The sequence below is a fragment of the Ursus americanus genome, chromosome 9, assembly GCF_024610735.1.
Source record: "Ursus americanus isolate L20-20 chromosome 9, mUrsAme1.1.p, whole genome shotgun sequence".
In the NCBI taxonomy this organism is placed as follows: domain Eukaryota; kingdom Metazoa; phylum Chordata; class Mammalia; order Carnivora; family Ursidae; genus Ursus; species Ursus americanus.
Window position 1 is genome coordinate 55,668,533 of NC_142135.1, and position 11,599 is coordinate 55,680,131.

Here is an 11,599-nt window from a genome sequence, read left to right on the forward strand (position 1 = left end):
ATTTTAATAAATTACCTTCAATTAAAAGCTCCAGTTCAGTGTCTCAGGATCTATTCTAACCTGTCTCAGGCGTCAGCCCACCACGGTGTTTGTTTACACAGGAAGGAGCAGGTAAGTTACTTTAACCTGATAAATGCGCAAATGAGTCCAGTGAAATCATTTACATGCTTCATATAAATAATGATGGGACACAAAACATGAGGAAATAAAATTACCTTATTTTATTTTTAGCCTTAAAAGATACTGTGAAAACTGAGAGGAAATTAATTGCACAACGTCTCTATGAGAAGAGGAAACGAAGCTCTGGAGGCAAACGGCCTCAATTCACCCCTGACGCTTACATTTAACAGGCTGTGCAGTCTCAGCTAGGTCTTTACCTCTCTGCCTCAGTTTCCTCATCTGCACAATGGATATCATAATAGTTTATACCTTATGGTGTTAGTGTAAAGACTAAGTGATTTATGTGAAGCACTGAGAGCCCAGCACACAAAGTGTTTAATAAACGGTAACTAGTCATAATAGTTAATGATGGTAATAAGTTATGCGTATGTGTTTATATCTATATATATGCATATGAAACCTACAGAAATAGGGATAAATATATAGAAATATTAACTTGATATAGAGAGGATGCAACGAGCAAGTGATCTCAACATTTGCCTTGTGTCTGATTGTATACTGAACACTTTAAATGCCGTCTCGTTTAATTTTTTTTTTTTTTAAGTAGGCTCTATGCCCAACACGGGGCTTGAATTCATGACCCTGAGATCAAGAGTTGAATGCTCTACCAAATGAGCCAGCCAGGCGCCCCTCATTTAACACTTACCAACACACTGTGCCCATGAGCAAGGCGGGGCTCTGATCAGTTGGCTAACATGCTCATAGCCCTACAGGTTTGAATCAAGTCTGTTTGACTCCAAAGCCGGCATCTTCTTTCCATTGCCCCAAGCTATCTAAATTGTATACTTTTGATGAGCAGGATTTTGCAAATATGCTTTAAAAGACCCCCTGGCATTCCAGGTTAATTGGTGAGAAAACATCAGTCCCATGCTAAATATGCATAGACTTATTTCACAGTACTTGAGCAGCTCTTAAAGTGATTTTGAAATGATTACACAGAAGATATACAGACAACATACAGCAATGTGTATGGACACATTAAACATAATTATTAGTTTGTTTTTACTTACTTGGTAATAGAGTATTTTGAATATGAATAAATCCCTCACTTGAGAGTATGAGCATTTCAGTTACTCTGGATTACCATCCCCTTATTTCTTTACCATGAAAAGAAGCCACAGAAATTAAAGATGGATGAAATTTGCAAAAAAGGAGCAAATGAGGAAATGTCAAAACTTCCAAGAGAGAAAAGAAAGAGAAAGAGAAAAGAAGAAAGAAAGTCCTAAATTGTGAGCTTGTTCAGAATGTAATTTTTTTCATGTGTCTGAAGTTGACAAGTGGTGCATGTCACTGGTAGGGGGAAACAAGTCAGGGCCCTGGACAGGACAACAGAAACAGAATATACTGAACAAAGGATAATGTTTAAAAACTTCCTGTTATCTCTGACTTTCCCAAGAGAAACTAAAATAAATTAAATTAAATAAAAAATAAAAAACTGGGTCATCCTATATGTTTCCTTAGCAAATTAACTAACAAATACACATAATTTATTCATCTAGAATCAATTTACAAATAAAGCACAACTAAGAAAATTCACAGAGTCTAGAAAATCCTCTGAGATTCTGGAATTTTTGTGAAATGTTCCACATTAACAGTTAATTGTCATTTTCAAAGTATAACAATACCCCTCAACCTTTACCAGGGTCTACTATACCATCTCCAAGAACTCGGCAGGACACTATCCCCTGCCTTGTTGGGAGAGTATACTCCTGAGCCTTGCAGACCAACTCAACTACCACTCTTGCATCACACTTTAAACTTACACACACATACACACAAACGCACACTAGCTAAAAAGACATTGGCTCAAAATCCAAAAACCTGTATTTAATACTGACCGCACATGCCTCCAAGTCTTTGTCTTCCCATGGTTGTCAAAGGACTCAAATCATGCATGCACTATAAATCATGCATATAAAAGAATTCTATAAACCGTAAAGCTCAATTATTAGTATCATCGTTATTATACTGATATTTATTAATGTTAAATTCCATAACATGACATTAAAAAAGTCTCTATCTTCAGGCCCTCTTCTTATTTTTATAAACTCACTTTCTACCACCTTTTCCTATTTTACCACACATCGGGGCCTCATAAAGCCATGAAACTAACTTTATTTTTTTCATTTGCACATGCTATTCTTTTTTATGACTGAAATATCATTTACTGTCTTCTTCTTTTGGTCAAATCCTAGCCCTTGTACAAAAATAAATTCATACGGGGGAGAATAAACTTCTGATAAAGGACTTGGCGCTAGAGTATATATAGAACTCTTACAGCTCGATAATAAGAAAACAACTCAATTTTTAAAAGGTGGGTGGAGATGCATAGGTTTTGAACAAAACTTCACCAAAGAAAATGCATGTCTATACATAAGCTCATGAAAAGATGCTCAGATTCATTAGTCATTAGGGAAATGCAAATTAAAACCACAGTGAGATCTCATCACATACCTTTCAGAATGTCTAAAATTAAAAGACAGGGCATACCAAGTGTTGGTAAGAATGTAAAGAAACTAGAACTACTAGTAGGAACACAAAGTGGTACAATCAGGAAACCAGTTTGACAGTTTCTTCCATAGAATCCAGGCATTATACTTCTCAGTAATTACAGTTGACCTTTGAACAACATGGGTTAGGGACACTGACCCCACCACACACACATGCAGCTGAAAATCCACATCTGACTTTTGACTTCCCTAAACCTTAACTACTAACAGCCTACTGTTGACTGGAAGTCTTACAGATAGCATAAACCGTCAAGGGACACACAGTTTGTATGTTATACGTATTGTATACTGTATTCTTACAATAAACGAAGCTAGAGAGAAGAAAGCATTATTAAGAAAAGCATTAGGAGGAGAAACTATATTCATAGTACTGTACTGTATTTATCAAAAAAATCCACAAAAAAAATGGGTCTGCGCAGTTCAAACCCATTTTGTTCAAAGGTCAGCTGTATACCAAACAAATGAAAGAATATGTCCAAAGACTTTGTACAAGAATGTTCACAGTCCTGTTATTTGCAAAAGCCAAAACTGAAACAAAAATGACACAATCCAAATGTTCATCAACAGGTCAATGAATAAACAAAATGTAGCATATTCATATAATGCCATGCTATTCAACAAGAAAGCAAGCAAAGAAGCGTTGATAAATGCAACAAAATGAATGAATCGTAAAATAATTATGCTGAGAAAAGCCAGACACAAAAGAATATTGTGTGAATGCATAAATATAAAATTCTAGAAAATACAAACTAATTTGCAGGTGCAGAAAGTACATCAGTGGTTATCTGAGGAAGGAGCAGGAGGCAGGGTTTACGAAGGAGCCCGAAGAAACCTTTAGCGGTGTTGTCTATATTCACTGCCTTTATGGTGATTGTTTCACTGTATAAACATAGGTCAAAACTTTTTAAATCGTGCACTTTAAATACGTGCAGTTTATTGTATGTCGATTGTACCTCATATATCTGTTTTTTTAAAAACAAATAAGCTACTGATACATACAGCAAGACAACGGAATCTCAAAATTATTATGCTAACTGAGAAAAAGGAGGACACAAAAGGGCACACTATTCTATTTATATATTATTCTGGAATAGGCAACACTGGACACAGAAATCACATCAGTGGTTGCTGTGGAGAGGTGGAAGGGGCTGCCTGCTAAAGAGCATAAGGGAATTCGGGGGAAAGTGGGTACAGAAATGCTCTACGTCTTCCTCGTGGTCCTGGTTGTACGACTGTGTACATCTGTCAAAACTCACTAAAATGTGTGCTTAAAAAGGATGGATATTATGCAATGTAAATTCTATCTCGATAGAATTATCTCAATGTAATTATATCTCAATATCAATAAATTACATCCCTCTTGATTTAAAAATAAAGAATTCATATGTCATCTCTTGTATAATCTACTCCAGGAAAAGTTAACAGGCCTTCTTGTAGGTTTCTATACTCCTCCAGTACTCAACGTTAGCACTTACTACAGTAATAGTTTTTTTATTCATATCCCCAACCACACATGAAAACCTTAGGAGAGAATCATTTCCAGTCATTGCTTAACCCCCAATAGAGAATATAGTGCTTGAAAATTAGGTTTTTAACAAGCATTTTATTCCCATTGTTGGTATTTCACCTTCCTTCTCTATTATAGTTGTTTCATTCAGTGAACACATTTTCATTAAGCTTCAGCTAAATGCCCAACGAAAGAAGTGGGCAAGAACAACGCAGTTCCTACTCTCAAAGGCCCAAGAATCAGCCTGGGAGAATGATCATCAAACATCCAACCACAATGTGTGATGAAATTGGTAACTGTCATGTCAGGGAAGGAACAAGACACAAGGAATTGATATATTGGATCAGGAGTCAGGAAAGATTTCAAAGGTGCTTTTTTTTTTGTTTGTTTTGTTTTGTTTTGTTTTTGAGCAAAGACCTGCAAGATAAGTGAAGTTGGCTAGAGTGATGGAGGGGAAAATGATGGTGATGGTGGCTAAGTGTGTCCAGAGGAATAGAAACAATACTTTGAAGGCACACAGCAGGGTGCATTTGAGGAACTACGGGATTTACTCCAGCTGAAGACTAAAGTAAGGGATCTCAAGAAAAGAGAGATGAAGCTTTAAAGGGAAATCACGGACCAATTCCCCGGCACTTCATGCTAAGGACATTAAGAAGTTAACATATTGTTTTAAATGGAGGGGAGAAAAAAACAAAAACAAACAAACAAACAAAAATGATCTAATCAATCTTCTCTACATCTGTCTACCTGCTCTCTGGGAAACTGACAGAAGGCTGGTAAGATTAGGAAAGGAGAACAGTTGGTTGTTAGAAAATTTGGGTTAGAAGTACTAACTATTTTGCTGAAAATTTGCCCAAAATAGGGAAACAATATTCTCCCTATCTCCCCTCCTAACAATCTGACTCAAATGCTATTGAGGGAAAAAAAGAACTTTCATAATCCAACCTATTTGTAGACTTTTGGTGTCTCCCCATTGCCTAGAGGACATAGTTCAATCTTTGGCGTCCAGTCATAATCTGGCCCAGTGTTCCTTCTCCACATCATCTCTTGCTATACCACCTACTTAAATTGTAACTTCCTCTGCCCCAAATGCCTTTCGGATGTAGGAAAGATCCCTATTCAACAACTTTTAATCAGAAAATCACTAACTCCTCTCTAGGCTACTCAAGCCAAATGTATCCTTTGTGTTTCCATTTTCCATGGTATTTCTATGTATTATACTAAGAGAATAGTTGTCACCTTACATTATAAATCATTGTATGTATTTGTCTTCTAAGTAAATTATTTGTGTTTGAGGGCAGGGACACTACTTTATATTTGTATTCTAGGCACATATATATATTTGTATTCTAGGCACATACATATATTTGTATTCAAGTGTATATAACTTAATTCCTGCTAAATTAATATATATCAACTTTATGTGCAACTTATAGCCGTGATGTCTGAAACAAGAAAGCTCAAAAAAACCAAACAAATAGTGGGACAGATGTCATAATCTTAAGTAAGCTAAGAGCACAAACAAAACACAACACGGTATGTGACCTAGAGGAACAATAGTCAAAGATTCAAAATATTAAAAAAACACTAAATTACTGGGCTCAGATGATGTCATTAGCCAATACTTTAAATGAGATGGGGACACAGCACCTAGATATTTATGCTGACTTGTTGCTATCACAGACAAATGTGATTTTTCTATATTGAAACAGAGTATAGAGAAAGTATCAAACATTCAACAAATAAAATGCTGGATATAAATAATACAAGAATTAATGAACATATACTTTGTGCGTAATGACTATTATTCTCATTTTACAAGTTTTTAAACTCAGGCAAGAAACAATAACTTACTCAGGGATACACAGCTGGCAGAGAGCAAGGCTGAGATTCGTGCCCAAATGATCCAAAGCCTATGTTCTACCCATTGAACATACTCAGGGCAATCCTTGTACACTGCTTAGCTAAAAGGCACCATGAAGTCAGGAGCTATGTCTATCTAATTCATCATCGTATCTCTGAAGCCCATTAGAGGGCTTAGCCAGGTCTCTAGGGCTCCATAAACTCTTGAAGACATATGTAATTTGTTTGTGTGTATGTAAATATAATTTCTCTAGAGAGAGGGTCAATAAAAACAGGTGACACTTATTAACAACTTACTATAAATCAAGTAGTGTTTTAGATGCATTAACTCATTCTATCAAAACAATAGGAGAAACACAGAATACATACTGGGTACTTAATGTACGCCAAATCATTGTTCTAATGTTTTCATGTATTACCACATATATTCAGCATACCAATTCTATGAGATACGTATTATAATTTCATACACTTCAAAAATGAGGAAGGTGGACTTGCCCAAGTCCTTTACCCCTGCTCCCCTTTTAGTAAATGGTTGGGCAGGGATATACATGTCTCTATGGGACAATAAAGCCTTCTTTCTTGGCTTATATGCCGTGAGTTGGTCATCCTCAAAGACCTTCATGTCTTTCAAAATGTTAAGAAAAATCACAAAAAAAGAAAAAAAATGAAATCCTTATGCATTTTTCAGAAAACCATCTTGATAAAACCAATGGTTTTCATGGCAACACATCAGAAACTACGAGCTAATTTTCCCATGCACAGATCATGTATTAAATATATGTATTATTCTAATATCATGTATTATATGTATTAAGTATAAGTTAGGAAGTATAGGCAATAAGGCATATCTGTTCTTGAAGGTGTACCCATAATGAATAGACAAGATAGTACTGAGTTACAAAGGCACTTGCTTACATAAGCACATGTGTGTATATATACGGCTCCCGATACATCAGAAGCAGGGGTGCTGTGAGCTCTTACAGACATTTTGTGACCAAAAAAAGTGCCTTCCCCAGGGAACATTCAGACAAGAGCAAGGGAACATAGCTTGGACTGGGGGTGGGGGATCACCTCCCCCTCAATTGGTCACCCTTGTGCAGTGAGCCACCTGATGACCACGTAGAGCAGCCATGGTTATACTCATGGCCTAGAGCCGTGGTGCCTGGATTTCACTCTCCAGTTTTACCACCTGTAGATGTGTAACTTTAGCAGAGTTTTTAAATTTCTCTATGCTTCATTTTTCCCATCTAAAAATGGGGAGAATATTATATGAACTGTAGAAATTTGTTTAAAGAATCCAAAAGAAAAAAATGCATGTAAATGGCTTACAATAGTTCATAGCATATATTAAGAATTCAGTATCAGCTATATATATATATATATATATATATATATATATATATATATATATACATATATATATACACACACATATATGTATATATATAATTAATATTCCTAAATAGGTTGTCCAGCTATAAGAGTAAGCCATAATTGAAGCATTCCTTGTGTCTGTGTTTGAGCCCATTACTAGCAATAAGTGACAGTTCCTATGTGGAGGGTGAAGGGAAGTGATTCTACACAAGGTATCATTGTATACCCAGTTATTTTGTTTGCATCTATAACTTAAGGATCCAAAGCTATGGTACCTCATTTAAAATTGTGCATTCATTCCCAGGAGTGTGAATCCTCTTTTATGAAGGTGGCAAACATCTAGTCAAGAGCCAAAAATCAAACAGCAACTACTAGGCATACACATGTTTGTAACATAGAAATTCTCACTTATCATGTACCAGTACCTCTAGCCATTTAGTAAACAGATAATAATTAATGCAACAGCATCCTTTAGAAGCTCAAAATGAGATGGTATTTTTTTAAAAGATTTTATTTATTTATTTGTCAGAAAGAGAGAGAGCACAAGCAGGGGGAGCAGCAGGCAGAGCAGACAAAGCAGGCAGAGGGAGAAGCAGACTCCCCCCACACAGAGCAAGGAGCCCAGTGTGGGACTTGATCCCAAAACTGGGATCATGACCTGAGCCAAAGGCAGCCGCTTAACTGACTGGGTCACCCAGGTGGTCCTGAGATGGTACTTTGAAATACATGTAATTCCCTTTCTATTTATTTATTTATTTATTTATTCATTCATTCATTCATTTGTTCATTCATTCATTCATTCATTCGAGAGACAGAGTGCATGCAAGCAGGGGGAGGGACAGAGGGAGTGGGAGAAAGAATTGTAAGCAGGCTCCACTCCCAGCGCAGAGGCCAACATAGGACTCATCTCACAACCCTGAGATCATGACCTAAGCGGAAATCAAGAGTCGAGGCTTAACCAAGTGAGCCACCTAGGCGCCCCTCTACTTTTTAAAACAAAATTCTCAAGCTCTCTAAGTCAGATGTTCCAAGACTGGTTTATATAATTTCTAAATTATAAAACTCCAACAACGAGAAATCACTTTTTCAATCAGATTGGCAACACTTTAAACACATCAATATTATCCAGTGTTGGCAATAGCATGGATTAAGTACACTGTGGGTACTTAAGAAGGTTCCTTGCAATATCTATCAAATTTAAAGTGAACATCCCCCTAGAGCCAGCAATTCTCTTCTCAGAATAAATCTATCTCGTTGCAAAGATAATGTACACAGACATTCACTATATCACTATTTGTAAGGTCAAGGTTTCAGTCCTCACTTCCCCCTCAGCTTCTCTCCCCGGAGCAGTGAGTCACCCTATAACCAAGTGAATATTCTGGGGGATACTGGCTCGTTACCTTGGGTAGATACATAAAAAAAAAAAAAAAAAAAAAAAAGAACCTTCATATATTGACAAAGAAATATTTGATAAATATTAAATGAAAAATAAATTTCAGAACACTGGTATGATACAAACCATTATCCAATGTTCTGAAATAATGAAAGAAAAATTCCTGTGGTTACACACATGAAGGGACACAAACCCAACCATCAATGGTGGTTATACATATGAAGTGGAATAGGGAAGGGGGTTCATTTTATATTTTACTATAGTATTCATGTTGCTTTATTGCTTTCGGAATTCACAGAAATGACAAAATTTTCAAAGAAATGGGGCACTCAAAAACAAAATTATTTGCATGTGGGTATTAAAAGAAATCTTAGCAATCCCCAAAATTAATTTGCGCTGTTTCATATACATAGAACCACAGCTGCAGAATAAAACGCTTATGAGAACTTAATAGACATTATGTTATAAAAGTGTTGTGCTACCTTCATAAAGCATGTTGAGAAAAATTCCATATTTGTAGGCCATAAATGGAGCTTAGGAGAAATGGAAAGAAGAGAACAATGGCTCTCGATATCTGCTCTGCTTTTGTTTTTAAGATTTTTTTTAAGTAATCTCCACACCCAACATGGGGCTCAAACTCATGAACCCCAAGATCAAGAGTCACATCTTCTACGGACTTGGCCAGCCAGGTGCCCCTTTACTCCATTTGGAAAAGAGAAAAATGGGTATCTCACCACCACTCTTAACCATTCTCTCCTCTACTCCCTCCTACAAATGGAACCAGGGAGGAGCCAACTCCACTTGGCCACTGACTTCAAACACACAATAAATAGATCAGGTGGTTTCATGATGTGTCTACAGAAGAGGAAAAGAGGAGGGTGTGGCGAGAGGGTGGGGACAGCAGGATTATCATGTAAAAGTAGTGATAGCAGGAGAGGAAGAATATTTTAATGATGAATAAATGTCTGTGGAGAGAGAGAAGATCCACGTAAAATGAATGGAAAAGTGGGAAAAGGAACAAAACAAAAACAGGAAATATTGCTGTCAATGAGGTGGTTAGCTTTCAGGACATCTCCTTAGGTTTAGAGCTTCTGCATTCTGTACCCTCTAGCCCTTGGTGTCAAATCAAAGTTTACTGAAGACTGCATGTTGGAGAGGGGTCCTTTGACTCTATTTTGGGCAAGCCTCAGAAACAGGCGCATCAGGAGGAAGCACATATATTCAATTCAAAGATCGTTATCAGGTGCTGGCTTATTCCCCTTAGACATGGAATGATTATTGCTTAACTGGCGCATTGTTCAAACAAGCTTCCAAAGGATATCTCTTTCCAAAGGAAGCTAAAATGGTTTAAATAGAATTTTATATATTTATGTAAATATATATATATATATATATATATATATATATATATATATATATATATATATATATATATATGTATACACACACACACACACACACACACACATATATATATAGTTTGCTTCTCAAATAATCTCCCGGCAGCGTCACCGGAAGATGCCCACTCCCAGAATATCTCTATGGGAGAACCGACAGAAGCTGAGCCTGGAGCAAGGCGTTGGGGTGATGCTCCAGGACCAAGCACCTCCCCACAAACCTCCGCGGCCCGTAGATAACCATATGCCATGGCCTTGCCCAGGCCACAAACAAAACAAAACAAACTCCACCAAAGCCCCCAGAAACCTAGCAACCACGTGACCCACCGACGGCACCAAAGTTTTCTCTCCCCAACAAATCCAACTTTTATTTTACTTTTCCTGGGTGAACGGCCTGCGCATGCCCCCCACTGCCTCTCCTGCAGCCCTTTCTTCGCTCCACCGCAGGCTGTGGGAGGCCTCGAGGTATCTACTTTCATCCCTGCCTGGCTTAGGAATCCTGAGGCTCAGCCCCTCGGGGCCGGGCGGGGGCCCCTCCCTCGGCAGCCCAAGGGGCACCGGGACTCCTCCTGCCCGACGCCAGCCGGCAGCGGTGGACTCCGGCTCAGCCCCCGGCTCGTGGCGCGGGCAGAGAAACTTACCTGCGCGGAGGCGCTCCCGGAGCTCCCGCGTCGCAGTCAGCTGCGCCGCGGCCGCCGCATCTCCCAGCAGCAGGTTCCCCCCACCCACCCCAGCAGCGGTGTCCTGTGCCGCACTTTTCCGAGCTTGGGAAGTTGGCTGAAAGCGCGGAGGTGGGAGGTGGGGGTGGGGCGGGGTGATCTGGGAGAGGAGGCTTAAGGATTTTGTTGTTTGTTTGTTTGTTTGTTTGTCTGGATCTCTAGCAAAGACTTTTGACCATATGCTGAAGAATATTAGTTTTGCTCAATGGCGACAAGGCAGCGGCCTGACTCTCACAGAACGATCGATTTACTAAACAAACTGAAACGTGGGTGGGGATGTTAAACAGTAACCAGCAGCCTCAATGAAAACTGAAAGCAGCGAGGCCGCCACCGCCTCAGCGCGCTCATTTCCCTGTTCCCAAGGCCCCAGGGCGACCGGCGGGCGGGCCAGCAAGTCCCAAACCCCGGCCTCCTGTTGACCGTAGTGGCTCTCCAGGGCCTCCTCGAGGCCGCCAGGCGGTAACTGCCACACGCCACATGCCTAAATTCCCACCATCAGGGCGAGGCCCTCTGAGGCTTGACCATTTGGAGCCCGGCTTCTCCCGGCTCCCGCACCAGAGGAGCCCCGCCAGGTTGCGTGCCCGGCGAGCGGCCCGCAACGAGGGCACCGTCCTCCTCCCCCGGTCACGCCTAATCTAGGGCGGTGTCAACCC

At 39.2% G+C, this 11,599-nt stretch overlaps 1 protein-coding gene across 6 annotated transcripts in view; it reads right to left on the minus strand.

Annotated features, from left to right (window-relative positions):
* Positions 1–11,141, minus strand: part of HNF4G (hepatocyte nuclear factor 4 gamma) — a 123,404-nt gene extending 112,263 nt beyond the window's left edge. For 3 of the 6 annotated variants that reach the window (XM_045810129.2, XM_045810128.2, XM_045810130.2), the window contains exon 1: positions 10,869–10,954. The gene's annotated coding sequence lies outside the window, so the exon portion shown is untranslated. Of the gene's footprint in view, positions 1–10,868 lie in introns of all 6 variants that reach the window. The other 3 variants (XM_087864796.1, XM_087864795.1, XM_087864794.1) reach the window with 3 other exon arrangements.
* Between the last annotated feature and the right edge of the window lie 458 nt (positions 11,142–11,599).